Source organism: Peromyscus leucopus, chromosome 6, assembly GCF_004664715.2.
Source record: "Peromyscus leucopus breed LL Stock chromosome 6, UCI_PerLeu_2.1, whole genome shotgun sequence".
Classification (NCBI taxonomy): Eukaryota; Metazoa; Chordata; class Mammalia; order Rodentia; family Cricetidae; genus Peromyscus; species Peromyscus leucopus.
The window spans coordinates 80,136,688-80,151,205 of NC_051068.1; the positions used below are offsets into that span (position 1 = coordinate 80,136,688).

Sequence of the window (14,518 nt, forward strand, 5' to 3'; positions counted from 1 at the left end):
TCAGGATGCTCTGAGCTGAGTCCTTGTTCTTTAAAGACGGCACTCTCTGCCCTCTGCACAGTAGACAGAAGGGTGTACAGGCTTCCATGTCCCCAGTTGTACCTTACACTTTCTGTCTGAATTAGTGCTGCCCAATAGGAATATGATATGAGCCATGTGTTTATTTCACTAGTCTGGTGGGGACATTTTAATAAGGGCAAATGTTTAAGAGGATAAATATTATAAAACAACAATAAAATCTCATATGTTACAAAGGCAAAAGTGGATGAAGCCCTCCTGATATTAAAGATTGTGTTGAATTTCTTCAGTCATATAATTCACTTTTGCACCTTAATAGCACTACTGGACTATGCTCACCTTCTTTTCTTTCACTTTTAATTATTGTATCTATTTGGGTAGAAGCATTTGTGGAGATAAGAAAACCACTTCTCAGGGTCTGTTTTTTCCTTCCACCATCTGGGTCTGTGGAATCAAACCAAGAGAGTCAGGCCTGAGAGCCCTCTTTTGCCAACCTTCCTGATTGGGATGTCACTTGCTCTGACACTCGCTGGCCTGCACTCAGCACCCTCGCCTTTCACTACAGAGTCCCGTGTTTAACCTGATCCCATTACTTTCTGCACTGTGATGCAGCAGCTGCCTGCTCACTTGTCTTTGTTTCTTGTTAGATTCTGAGCTCCTTGACAATGAAGACTTTGTCTAATTCATTTCTGTATCATCAGCATCCAACAATCCAAGCCTAAAATATTTGCTTAGTTTGTTTGTTTGAATGCCTAAACAACAGTCCTCTGTGGACCAATACAGTACTGCAGGACCGGGTCCCTCACTCACTGTGACCTCATCTTCTACTATACTCTTTTTTGTTCTCTGCTCCAAACACATCGACCTCCTTTCTATTCTTCGAATAACTGAAGTCTGAGCTAACCTCAGGGCCTTTGCCCTGTGTGCTTTTTCTGGAAAGCCCTTCCGGCGAGGATATGTTGGTGTGACGGGTTCTCTTTTTGCCTCTGACATCTCATTAAAGCTTTTTTCCTTGAAAGCTTTCTAAAGAGAACACACAAAACCACTCACTTTCTAATTCTGTCACTATTTTTTTAAAGCAACTTTTTCATTACTATTTGGAGAATTGTTTTATTGATCTGGTCTCCCCACTAGAATAAAAGTTTCCTGAGATAAATCTCTTCTGTTGTGTTTGGTAATATATTCTCCTAATGTAGTGTCTGACATCTAGTAGATATATGCTCAATAAATATTGGTTGACAGCAAGAAAGTCTATCTAGGGTAGTGGAGAGAAAGGAAAAAGACAAGATGCTCAGAATCTGAGTCCAGTTTCCCTATTTCTCCCATTTAAAGTTTCACAATGTCCAAGTGGCTTGGAAAGTCTGAGCATGTCTGATTCTCTACCCCTACAGTCAAGGTATGCGTGGTTCTCTAGAGAAGGGTTGGAGGAATGGAATGTGGCTGCTGTAAGCTTCCGTGGCAGTTGATAAAGATGGCCAGAAGGAGACGCAGGACTTCAGCAGGACTCATTGAACAAGGAGGGCAGGTAGGAAAGCCCTCATGCAGAGTAGCCACACTGAAGTTGGCTCCTCCTAAGCCTTGGAAAGCATTGAGATAGTGCAGAGAATGCAGGAGCAGAAGGCCAGACTCTGTGTTGATCACTCGGGACAAGGGCAAGCTACCAATGCTCAGCCCTCTTGGCTAAGTAGAGACAATTCTACTCACAGCACAGTGAAGACAACCTGACATGACCTGTGTGAAAGCAATTTGTGAGCCACAGTGTGTTTGAAAAATTGTGGGAAGCATTTCCCATGAGTTCTCTTGTCTGCCCACCTTACACCTTTAATCATTGGATTTATTGATTACTTATAACTCAGTGCTCTAGCAAATTTCTATTTTGTTGTAGAATGCAGGCTCTTTCCTCCTAAATTTCCCAAGGTTTGGAAAATCAAATTTCAACTGACGGGAGCCATCATAATTTGTGACTTAAGGAGCCATATCTCAGTATTTCAATGAATGTGTGTATGTGTCAATTATTTCTTATATGCATGTCTTTCCTTCCCAGATTTAGACTGTAAGCTTTCAGCTAAATCATTAAGCATTATGTTTACAGCTTTGCTCTTTACTAGTGCCGTAGGACTTGAGTTGGGTTACTTTGTCTCTCTCAGTGTTAATCCTCTCTATTATATTGACATGATAATATCCTTTGCACAGTGGAAGTGTGAGAATAAAAAGATGTATTTAATGCATCTAAAGTATTGACCTAGATCTAGTACACAGTAAGACACTAATCAATGATCCCTTATTAACAAGAGCTACCATATAAAGCTGGGTAATGCCAGAATTGGATTTTCCTCAAATTCTTGATTGAGAAGTAGAAATAAAACTAAGAGCGCAGAGTGACTCCAAGCCAAACCTGGCTTTAGTCAATACAAGCAGAAAGGTTTATGGCTTCCTGACCCAGGCAGAGACTTAAACAGCAATAAAAGGTCACTTTATTTTCTTGGGTTGACAAGTGATAAATCTCATTTGAAATAGGCTGTGGGTTTAGGTAGAGAGGGCATATTGCCAGCATTAGTCTTGAAATGTTGATGAGATGGTTGTGGGGCAGAGGGACAGATGTAACAATGTAACATAGTTTCCTGGACGTTTTTGAAAAGTTCCCTGGACACTTTTCAAAAATGGCTAAATCCAACCTAGTAGAGGGTGACAACACTTATGTCACTTCTGGACTAGCTGGAGATCCAGTATGGGCTTTGTAGGAGGTACACAAGTTGGAGCTAATTGGGTCAGGTGCCCCAAGGCAAGAAGAAAGAACTTGACAAGGGTTTGAGAGGATGCAGGGGAGTTAACATCCTCCTTGGTCTCCAAGGAAACCAACAGTATCTCTCAGGTGAATTGTAACAGTCAGTACCAAGGCCTTCTTTCATTTTGTTCTGGACAACCCATTCATTCATTTTCAACAAGTATTTGTTAAGAACCCACTGCATATCTGCACCTGTCCTCAGGGTCCAAGGAATTTGAAATAAGAAATGAAATCAGTACCATTAACTTCTGCCTTCACTCTCTTTGCTAGCTTTAAGTCTGGTAGGACAAGTTGTGGGCCATGGTGGGGGTGGGAGCATCACTTTTTTATGATTCCCACATGATTAAGTTTGGTGAGAGAATGCTAGGTACCTCTGTCAGCCTCACTCCTTAAATTGTAGTCTTCGAATTTCCAGTGCAAGGGCTGTTACCAAGAAATGCTCAGCAGAGGGGATTCTGTACAGATCTAGGCTGTTCTGAGGGTTGATTTTGAACTCAGTGATTGATGTGACAAGAATCTTAGTCTTGAAATGATGACAACTGACAGTATGTTTTAGCATTGTGGAAATACCACTGTTCAGAGTCATAGGCATACACAAGAGCAGATCTAGTAGCCACCCAGGTTCTCCCAGCTTTAACGTTTGAAGGCACCTGGTAAATAGATCTTTAAAAGGTTGAGGTGGGTGGTATTCATCCCTTGGAGGCGCTCCCACTCTCATGAGTTCTTCCTTACCTTTTCTCAACGAATCCATGTTCATCCTGAAAATAACTGATGTGTAGCTTGTTTTGTGCTTAGATAACTTGATTAGTGGGGAACCGATTTCAACGTACTAGAATATAATTGATGATCTAGTGTGTGCTCAAACATGTTGCAATGTTTGTTAAGAATAATCTACATAAGCAAAGACCATGTTTATATACAGTCAGTTTGAAGCTTATGGTGTTGTTTGAATAATCCCTTATTGATATTTTGGACAGCTGTTATGTCAAAATTAATGAAATTAGTATGCTAGAAATTGTTACTACTATTTAATTTGTTATATCATTCCTTTTAACTTTATATAGTTTACAGCTGTGTTATTAGTTATATAAGACTTTAGATGTTTATATACCTTTAGGAAAAGGAAATGATGGTCATGTAGTACCCCCAGTTAGTTCCAAAAAGCAATGGTTCTCAACCTGTGGGTCCTGACCCCTTGGGGTTGAATGACCCTTTCACAGGGGTCACATATCTGATATTTATATTACATTCATATCAATAGCAAAATAACAGTTATAAAGTAGCAATGAAAATAATTTTATGGTTGGGGATTGCCACACATGAGGAACTGTATTAAAGGGTCACAGCATTAGGAGGGTGGAAAACCACTGCCATAAAGTTTTTATCAGGTATTGATACAGTTAGTACACTTCCCACTCTCTCTGTCTTCTTTGCTTCCTTTCTGTCTTTCTTTCTTCCTCCCTCCCTCCCTTTCTTCCTTCTTTCCTTTCTTCCCTGACTCCCACTTTGGTAGTACTGGTTATCAAACACAAGGTCTCACACATTCTAGTCATACGCTCTTCCACAGAGCTACATCCTCAGCTTTCTTTGTTTTTATGTTCTGTTTATCTTGTAAACAACAAAGAGAATGGGTTTTTAAAGTCCTGGAAGGAAATCCCTCCCATATTGACATCCCCTGCCTTTTTTTGTAGGGCTTCACGCATACCAGGCAAACACTATACCACTGAGCTACACCCCCAGATCCATATTCATTATTAACCCAAAGAGTTTAGTCTGCTTACTGGAATTATTGCTTTATTTATTGACTAAACAGGCTCTTGCTATGTAGCCCAGGTGACCTTGAATTTAGGGCAATCCTCCTGCCTCGGCCTCCCAGGTGCTCAGATTACAGGCCTGAGTCATCATGTCCAACTCTATAGTTTTTAGTTACTTGAAACTTTTCTCATTCCACGTTTATTTCTGTGAGATATTTTTTATGAGGTACATGTGAGGTAGGCTTAGCTTTTTTCTTAGTCCTTTGAAGAACTTACACTTCTTTACTCTGTTTTTCCTTATGGTGCTGAGAAATCCATGGTCATCCTGTTATTCTTCTCTAAGTGATAGCTTTTCCGTTCAACTGCTCTAACACTTTGTTTTTGGAACAGGGTTTTATGAAAATACGATGTGTCTTGATGTGAATTTCTTTTTACCAGGAACACACTGTGTTTCCCAAGTGAAATAGCTGTAGCTTCTCAGTTCTGGAAAATTCCTAAACATCATCCTATCACCGTCAATTCCCATCACCATCATTCATCCCCACACCCCTTTTTCATCTTGCTGAATGAAGACTCTGCTCCTTAAACAATTCCTTCTTCCTGTCTCCAGTCCTGGCAATCACCATTCTACTTCCTGTCTCTGTGAACTTGACTCTAGGCAATTCCTGAATGCTATTAAACAGCATTTGTCCTTCAAGGAGTGAATCATTTCATTTCGCATTCCTTCCTGAGAATCTGTAAAAAGTTTCTTCTTTTAAAGGCTTAATCATGTTCTATTCTGTATACAACATTTTGCCTATAGATTTATGTGGCATTAAACCCTGGGTTGATAGCTTCTTTTGGCTATTGTGAATAAAGCAACTGCAAACATAGGTCTGTACTTATCTGCTCAAGCCTCCACTCCCAAGATAGATGCACAGGAGAAGAGATACTAGATAACATGATAGTTTTCTTTTGAGAGGAACTGCCATACTGCTTCACTATCTTATATATGCACCACACAGAATGTGATAAGTCCACATTATCTAAATGCTCCCTAGTACCTAATATTCTCCCTGCACCCGATGTGTGTGTGTGTGTGTGTGTATGTGTGTGTGTATGTGTGTGTGTGTGTTCGTGTATGTGTGTGTGTGTGTGTGTGTGCCTGTGTGTATGTGTGTGTGTTCGTGTGTGTGTGTGTGTGTGTGCCTGTGTGTATGTGTGTATGTGTGTGTGTTCGTGTGTGTGTGTGTGTGTGTGTGTGTGTGTGTGTGTGTGTGTGTACACTTATGTACTGGTCAGACAACAGCTGTGGGAATCAGCACTCTTGTTCCGGCGTGGGAGTTGGGCTCAGGTCAGCCCTGGTAGCGGGCACCTTTAATCTGCAGAGCCATCTCACCAGCCTCAAATTCTGTGTAACTTCTTCAGCTCTGTTTTTCACTCTGTTGATTCATCTTCTGAATCAGTCCACTATTTAACTTGCCCACTGAAGATGTTGAAGATGTGGACCGTGTTCGTGATTGAACCCCACAGCCTTACACACCTAGGCGAGCGTTCTGCCGCTAGGGCGCATTTCCAGCAGTGTCCCCTGAGTTTTAAATCCAAGATGTTTTTTCATTTCTGCGAGTTTTCTCTCACATAAATTTTGCAATGTTTGAGAGTCTCATTATTTTCTCATACTTTTAATTATTTTTCTGGCTTATTTAATATTCTATAGTCACTAATAGCTACATTTAAAGTCTTTGCAGGCCAGGTTTCTTCAGACTACAGCAATGTCTCTCCCCTCCCCTCCTCCCCAAAATAGTTTGTTTGTTTGTTTTTGTGAACTAACATCCTCCAGGACTTCGTGGGGATTCTTAGCAGCTTGAGTAGTAAATGGATTTGTGTTCACTTTTGCTAGGAGATTGGGACCAACCTGGGGACACTTAACAGAATTCTTGGTTTGGGTATTTTGGAACAAAAAAAAAATATGGACTCAAGTTCCTATCTTATGCTTGTTATTATTCTTCGCAGGTCATGATGTGTGTCTCTAATCTTACTTTTGAACTTAGGTGGATCTGAAAATATCCTGTCTCCCAGCAAAACAAAAATTCTGGGTTACTGTGAACCAGAAAATAATCTTAAACCAGACAGTTTTAGCGTTTGACCAACCACTCTTCAGGCTGGTGCTATACACTCATTTTTTAACTTTTGAATATTTTTTTCTTTTTCTTTCTTTCTTTCTTTCTTTTTTTTTTTTTTTTTTTTTTGCCAAACAAACGATGTGTGGATAGTTTTACCTGGTAATTTGAGAGATTTATAATAAAGGTATTTCTGACAGGGAACTCTCTGTATCATATATGTCTACAGGTCCTCGGACTTCTGAATTCTGTAACATGTCTGACTTAATATTCTGATGATATTCTACAAACATTCTTTTAATTATCTTAACAACCAGGTAAGATAAGCATTGTCATTATCGCTATTCCCATGCTAAAGGTCAGAAAATGGAGGCATAAAAAAGTGGAGTAATATGCTGGACATCGGGTCAATAAGTGGCGGGTGTTTGAATATGGAAACTCGGCTTCAGTGTATACACATTTTAGCCCTCCCGCCAGTCACATCCATTTCCGCTGTGTACCCAGCACTTCTCCATTTTGTTTAAAATCAAAATAAGAAATCTGGGTGTGGTAGATTAGGCCTGTAATTTCAGAGGCAGGAGGATTGTTGTGAGTTTAAATCCAGCCTGGGCTACATAATGAGTAGCCCAGGCCAGCCTGAGCTATACCGTGAGACCTCGCCTCAAAAAACAAGTCAACCAACACCTCCAAACAATCAAACAAACAAGCCAGAATGGGAACAGAACCCAGAACCTTGAGCACACACAGCAAGCACTCTACTGCCAAGCAGTACCTCTAGCCAAGCCACAGAGGCATTTGTTTTTCCAGTGCTGGGGATGAAAGCCAGGATCTCACACACACACTAGGTGTGTGCTCTACCCATGAGCTCCACCTTTCAGACTTTGCGCTCCTTTAACTTATCTTAGTTCCATTTTCAGCTCCCAGCCCAACACTAGCCTTGAAAACAACAGCTTCAATACCAAGGCCAACGCCAGAGAGAGTATAATGAACGTCATTGTTCGTCCTCATTCGAGCCCACTGGTTACTCCAGTAGCTCCCTAGTGGGTCAGCTCAGATGGCATGGTTTATCTTGCCTTGACTTTCCCACACCTGAAGCCACCACCCAGGGTCATTTATTGAAACAGACAAATGTTGCAACCATGGAGGCAATGGATGGCAGTTGAGGAACCAACATATTTAACCAAATAGCTTGGGAAGAAGGCTGGGGTGAGATGCTTTAGAGAATAAGTATAAAACAGGAAGTGAAGGTACTGTTGCAAACTGCCTGCTTGAGTGTTGATAAAGAGACAGAAGTCCTCTGGAAAGACTAGGAGATCCTCTTTTGTTCCGGGTATCTATGGAAATCTTCGTCCAACCATTGCCTGACCACTACGTTAACAGAACAGAGATGTCAGTGTTTGCGGATGACAAAGCAAAATTCCCAGGAGTCAGTGAGGAAGCACACTGCTAGTGTGGTACAGCCGTAGGGCAGGACATGTAGATCAGGGCAATAGGCTTGGAATCCAGGAGTGTGGACAAGCTGGGCAAGTATTCAGTCACTGAACTGCATGCAGGCCTAGCTTCCCTGATGCCACCTTTTCCAGACAGTCTCACTAAGTATCCCATGCTGGCCCAAAATTCACTCTGTAGCCAAGGCAGGCTCGACTTCGGTTTTAATTTTATAAAAGAAAATTGGATGGGGTGATACAGACCTATAATCCCAATGCTCAAGAGGTGTGAAGATCAGGAGTGCAGAGCTCCTGTGGGTGACATATGGTGAAGCCATCGCAAGACAAGGAAGGAAGGGAGGGAGGGGATGCATCTAGGTGAGTACGTTAACACTAGGATTCCAGCACAGGCAGTTTAGACAATCACTTTCTGTTGATAGAGATGAGTAAGTTTAGAAAGGGGAGCTTGACTTCTGAGGGCAAATGGCAAAATTGACTTTGAGCCTGTTAGGTTCAAGCTGAAGACTGTGTTTGGCTGATAATGGTGACCTCTGATAGATGCCCGGAGAGAATTCAAGGCTAGACCTAGAATTTGGACTTCTTGCTCTCCTCAAGGCTGTGCCTAATCTTTTAATGAGACGGAACCACTTTTCATTTCCTGAATGCTTTGAGACATTGAGACATGGTGTAGCAGGAATCTTAAAGAGTCTTTATTAATAAAACAAACCCAAAGCCAAGTACTGGGGTGAACACTGGAAGATTAGAGAGACAGAACAAGCCACAGCTAACCTCACCTGGCCAACTTCTCAGCTGGTCTTGTTTCCTCAGACTGGAAGCCTCTGTGTCCTCATATCCGAATGGCTCTCAGCTGAACTGTGCTGCTCAAAGCCTAAAAGCTTAACCAGCTAAATGCCTCTAGTTTCTGGTCCTCACGTTTTATATACCTTTCTGCTTTTTGCCTCACTCCCTGGGATTAAAGGCTCGCTTTCTGGGATTAAAGGCTTGAGTCACCATGTTTGGCTATATCCTTGAACACATGGATTTCTGCCTCTGGAATGCTAGGATTGATGGCGTGAGTGCCAACATTTTCTAGCCTTTGTATCTAGTAGCTTTTCTGTTCTCTGACCCCAGATAAGTTTATTAGGGTACACAATATTTTGGGGAACACAATACCACCACAACATGGTGTCTGGGGGTTTTAAGCAGAAGAGGCGTGCGGCCCAGCTAAATTTGTTTCACCAGGATGCCTGGGTTGCTGAGTGGAAAATGGACAGGGAAGGAGTTTGTCAAGACCAGGTAGTGGAGTGTGTGTGTGTGTGTGTGTGTGTGTGTGTGTGTGTGTGTGTTTTCTGTGTTTTTCCTGTTGGCAGTGGCTCTCATTGAAAACAAACTCACTCAGTTTTTCTTTCAGATAATCCCCCACCCACCCCAGATTTTAGGTTAGAAAAATGCACCTATATTTGAGCTCCCATGGAATCCCTGTAGTTCGTTCATTTCTGTCTCATGGGGGGAAATGCCCATACAAACTGCGTTTCACAGTTGGATCAAAGAACTCTCTTCTCAACTGTGTCTTCAAGTAGACTCTGGTGTCAGTGCCTCATCACCTCCCAAATTACAGCTCTGACATCTGCTCGTGAGGGAGTAGACTTGCTTATACAGCCACACCCGCACTTCAGCAGGGCCAGGGCTCACTCTAGAACAAATCCCCACCAAGTTTGTTAGCTCGAAACAGAGTCGCACGACACAGCCTAAGCTGTCCTTGAACTTGTGGCAATCCTCCTGCCTCGGCCTCCCAAGTGCTGGATGGCAGGCCTGAGCCACCACCCTCACCCATGTAGATTTATAGTGAAATGCACAGAGAACATCCAGTAGCAAGTTGCTAAGACATCAGAGAAGTCCATATTGTTCTATCTGTATGAGTCTGGTTAGCTCTCAGCATAATGTTTAGACTTTGTGCCCAAAGAATTAGGCATTTAAAAGGATGTTCTCAGAGATGCTAAAAACCATGAAAAAAGATTATTTATTCATTTTCTATATGTGGTTATGGAAAAATATTCATGACAATTTTTAATCTTAGGGAAAAGTCTAGAAGTAAACACGTGTCCAGTATTGTTAAGTATTGTGTGCTGGAGAGCAGGAGAAAAGGTACCCATGTGGCTGTGCTGCACCCAGCCAGATGTCCCCACCCTCACACAACTCTTGTGTCCTCCTCCCATTCAATTCTCTCTTCCTCAACCCTCTTCTTCCTCTCTGAACCACTGCTTGGTGCTCCATCCAGGAAGTGGAGGCAGTGGCCAGCTCCCGTTCCCACCCCTCGGCCAGGACAGCCTCCCCACACTCATGGAAAAGAACATTTCTTAAATTCTTTGTGTTTTCCTCAAGTTAAACAGCCCAAAGTGGTGCTTACCTAAAGAAAGGGGCGGGGGACGGAGGATGGACAGGTGTTCCTGTTGACACAGACCTCCCAAAGCCGCCCATTTTGCTCTCTTTTCCATGGGTTTCTTTGGAAAGGAGTGAGTTGTTTTTTTTTTTTTTTTTTTTTTTTTTCTCGTTTTTCGTGACAGGGTTTCTCTGTGTAGTTTTGCGCCTTTCCTGGAACTCGCCTTGGAGACCAGGCTGGCCTCGAACTCACAGAGATCCGCCTGCCTCTGCCTCCCGAGTGCTGGGATTAAAGGCGTGCGCCACCACCGCCCGGCTAAGGAGTGAGTATTTTAAAATCTCTTTCAGTTTTGGCTTACTGAATTTATCAGCAGTAACCATGTTTATAAACACGCAGTTTAGGCCTTTGTTTGTTTTGATATGGGGTTTTTCTGTGTAGCCTAAGCTAGTCTTGAACTCAGAATCTTTCTGCCTCCACCACCTCAGTGCTTGGGTTACAGGTGTGAACCACCAGGCTCAAACCATGTCCAGTTTTATGGCAGTCACACAGCTTCTTTAGTTGCTATTTGTTTGGCTTTGGTGACATCATCTCTACTGGGCCTTTCAGTCTTGGGCTTTTTTGTGGGCGCTTTCTCAGCTGCCTATCTCGGCTCTCTGGGATCTGGCTTTTACCTACCACTCTTCTCTTTCTTTTCCCTGGGTCTCTCTTCCTTTCTTGATAATGACCATCGCATACATGCAAGTGGTTTCTAAGCTGACAAGTCTCCCAGAGCTGAAGGCTTCTATCTTCCTGCCTGCCAAGCATCTGCACTCAGATGTCTCCTACTTGGCACGCCATGGGTTGCCTCCTCTATGAATGCATTACTCCTTCCCATCCAGCCTGCACATCATCTGCTGACTTCATTTCTCTCTTCACTGTATCTGTCAGGATTCTCTTGGGGTTCTCACTCCCAGGGGAGCTCAGATTCCTTATATGGATGGACCTTGAGCTCATCACTTTTCTGCCTCAAGTTCTCCAGCACTCTCAGGAGCGATTAATCAATCCCATTATAGTTCATATTCTCACTAAAATACCCGACACCAGCGAGTGATTCCTCCTTCACAGCTTTACCTTCTATGGTAGAAGTCTGCAAGCTGGGCCTCCTGGGCCAGATCTGGCTTGCTTCCCATTTTTGAAAATAAAGTTGTATTGGAACATAGCCACGTCTGTTCATATACATATTGTCCATGGCTGTTTTTATGCTACACAATCATAGCGGTGCACAGTTGCTACAGAGACCATCTGGCTTACACACGATTGCTGTCTGTCTCTTTAGAGGAAGCTGCCCTTTCCTGGTCTCCAGACATTTGATCAGAAGTGTCACTCTTTTGTCACTGCATGCTGTGCAACATTAGTGTCCCCTTTGCCACTGGAAATAGGACTACAAGTGCGTTTGAATCTTGGGCAGCCAGAGAAGAAATTAACCCAACCCCCAACCCTGTTGACAGAGCTCGGTTCTCCTCAAGGTTCTGCTCCCCTGGATCCCTGACAGATGTCAACTTTCCCTATCAGGGTTGGGTCGAAGAAGCAAAACCTCTTGAAATTTGATCTTACAGAATTTTGAGGTGTGTTGTCTTTGTGTCTAGTGCCGGGGTGTGAGGTCTACAGGGCGAGCAGCCCAGAGGAGGAGAGGGATGTCAGGTGGGGAAGGCGAACAGGACCACTAGCTGGAACCCACAAAACTGGACAGCGCCTCTGTCCGTATGTCACTGTCTTGTGCTATGCTGAGGCGGTGTCCACAGGAGTTAAGTGCTTGCCTGGCTCTGATAGCAGGAAAGTCTGGGGAAAGTCTGGAAGGAGGTGGGGCAGCTATAAGCTATGGCCTATATATGCAAAGGAATGGAACTAGCAAGTAAGTGTCAGCATCCGTGGCTTGGCGCTTCATCACCAACCTTTTCTGCATCAAAGCACCATGGCTGCTGTTTCATCTCCACCTCCAAGGCTCCTGAAGATGTTGCTTATGATTAAAAGAGCCCAAAGCACACAAGGAAAAGTGTTCTGAGAAATAGTTATCATGATGCTAACAATTGCAAACCACCTTCTGAAGATGGTTCTACATGCCAATAGTCTCAGCACTGAGGAGTTAGAGGCAGGGGGGATTGCCACAAGTTCTAGAACAGGCTGGTTGACACAGCATCAGGTCAGCCAGGGTTATAGAGTGAGAAAAACAGACAGCCAGACAAACAAATGAGAAAAACTACAATCACATTTTCAATGATGACTTTTTATTTAATTTAATTGATTTTTAAAAGATTTATTATTAATTATTTCTGTGTGTATGAGCACATGTGTGTATATGTGCACACCTGTGCATATGCATAGAGGCTAGAAGAGAGTGTTGGATACCTCCTTTCACTTCTACCTGTTCACTTGAGGCAGGGTTCTCTCCTGGAACTTGGGGCTTGTGTTTTCTCTCCTAGGCTGGAAGCCAGTAAGTCCCAGTGACTCTCTTGTCCCAGCGCCCCTCGGTGCATGCAGGATGCCTGCCTACCTCCAGCCTTTAGGATTAAATAGCATGTTCACTTAACCACTGAGCCATCTCACCAGCTCCTAAGTTTTAATTAAGCTGTTCTGAATTGTATTTGATATGGTTCAGATGTCTCACTTGATCACTGGTTTTGTTTCTCTGTGTATTTGGTCATGGCCCATCATTACCCCAGGCCATAGGGGTATGGCCCCAGGGAGTTAGTGTTAGCTTCTGTGCATTTCACTGTTGGCCCTCCTTTCTATAGCTGGGGAGACCCCCCCCCACACCAACCAATGCATAGCATTTGCTGCGTCGGAACTAATGTTGTACTTGTCAGCAGAGCCCCGAAAGAGTAGGATGTTTCACCTAATTCTGAAGTTCCTGGCTTTAAAAATGATTAAACATAAATAACACAAAACTGACTATCAGTCTTTTTAAAATATGCAATGCAGTGATATTAAGTGCCTATTCACTGCTGTGGAATCATTATCACTTTTATCATTGGATTTTGTTCATCTTCCCCAACTGCAACTTTGTATCCATCAGGCAACAATCCTCTTCTCCTCCTTTGTTTCCTTGAAACCACCAGCCTGCTTTTTATCCCAAGGAGTTTGACTGTTGACCACTGCAGGTGTTTGCAAAAGCAGAATTGTATAGTATGTATCCTTTTGGAGCCTAACATAGTGTTCTGGAGAAACATTTGTCCATACATTTCATGTGTCAGACTCACCTTTCCTTTTGAAGGTTGAGTAATCTTCAATTGTACGTGTATGTTACATTGTATTCACTTGTTCTTCCATAAGATGCTTCTCTCTCTGGCCACTGTAACATGAATAAGAACTTTAACCATTTTTTAAATTTATTTTATTTTATGTGTATGAGTGTTTTGCCTGAATGTATCTATTCATCACATCAGAAGAGGACTAGGATGCCCTGAAACTGGAGTTATAGATGGTTGTGAACATGGATGTTGGGGGTAGAACCCAGGCCCTTTGGAAGAATAGCCCTTAGCTTATGAGCCATCTCTCCAGCCTGTACTTTGAATCTGTTTGAATCCTTGCTTTCAGTTACTCTAGGTTGATTCCCAGGAGTAGAACTGTTGGATCCTACAGCAATTCTACTGCTTACACTTTGAAGTGACTCCAGAGGTTCCTGGTGTTTAAAGCAGCTACAGTCATGCATCCTCACCAACCGTGCACACAGTGTCTACTTTCTCTGTGTCTTAGCTACTTTCTTGGTTTCTAAAACACCAGATACCTAACAGAAACAGGAGGAGATATTTGCCAACTCAAGTCTCAGGGAACAAAGATAGGGCACATTAGCATCCACTTGGTCGTCTCTTTATTTTGTCTGGGGGCCTGCCCATGAGATGGTTTCATTTGCCTTCAGCATGGATCTTCCTCCCTCAGTCAATTCTCTCAGGAAATACCTTCCCAGACACAGCCAGAGGTGCACCTCACCCACCTCTTAGGGGATTCTAAATCCAGTTGAGTTGACAATGGAGATTAGCCATTACCTTCCATATATTGCCAGCATACATTGCTTTTTA

At 42.9% G+C, this 14,518-nt stretch overlaps 1 protein-coding gene across 5 annotated transcripts in view; it reads left to right on the forward strand.

Annotated features, from left to right (window-relative positions):
* The first annotated feature begins 1,461 nt into the window (after nucleotides 1-1,461).
* The window catches only part of Tmigd3 (transmembrane and immunoglobulin domain containing 3), a 68,104-nt gene continuing 55,047 nt past the window's right edge, over nucleotides 1,462-14,518 (forward strand). For 4 of the 5 annotated variants that reach the window (XM_028889968.2, XM_028889967.2, XM_037206970.1 and 1 more), the window contains exon 1: nucleotides 1,462-1,543. The gene's annotated coding sequence lies outside the window, so the exon portion shown is untranslated. Of the gene's footprint in view, nucleotides 1,544-6,885; nucleotides 6,974-14,518 lie in introns of all 5 variants that reach the window. The other variant, XM_037206967.1, reaches the window with a different exon arrangement.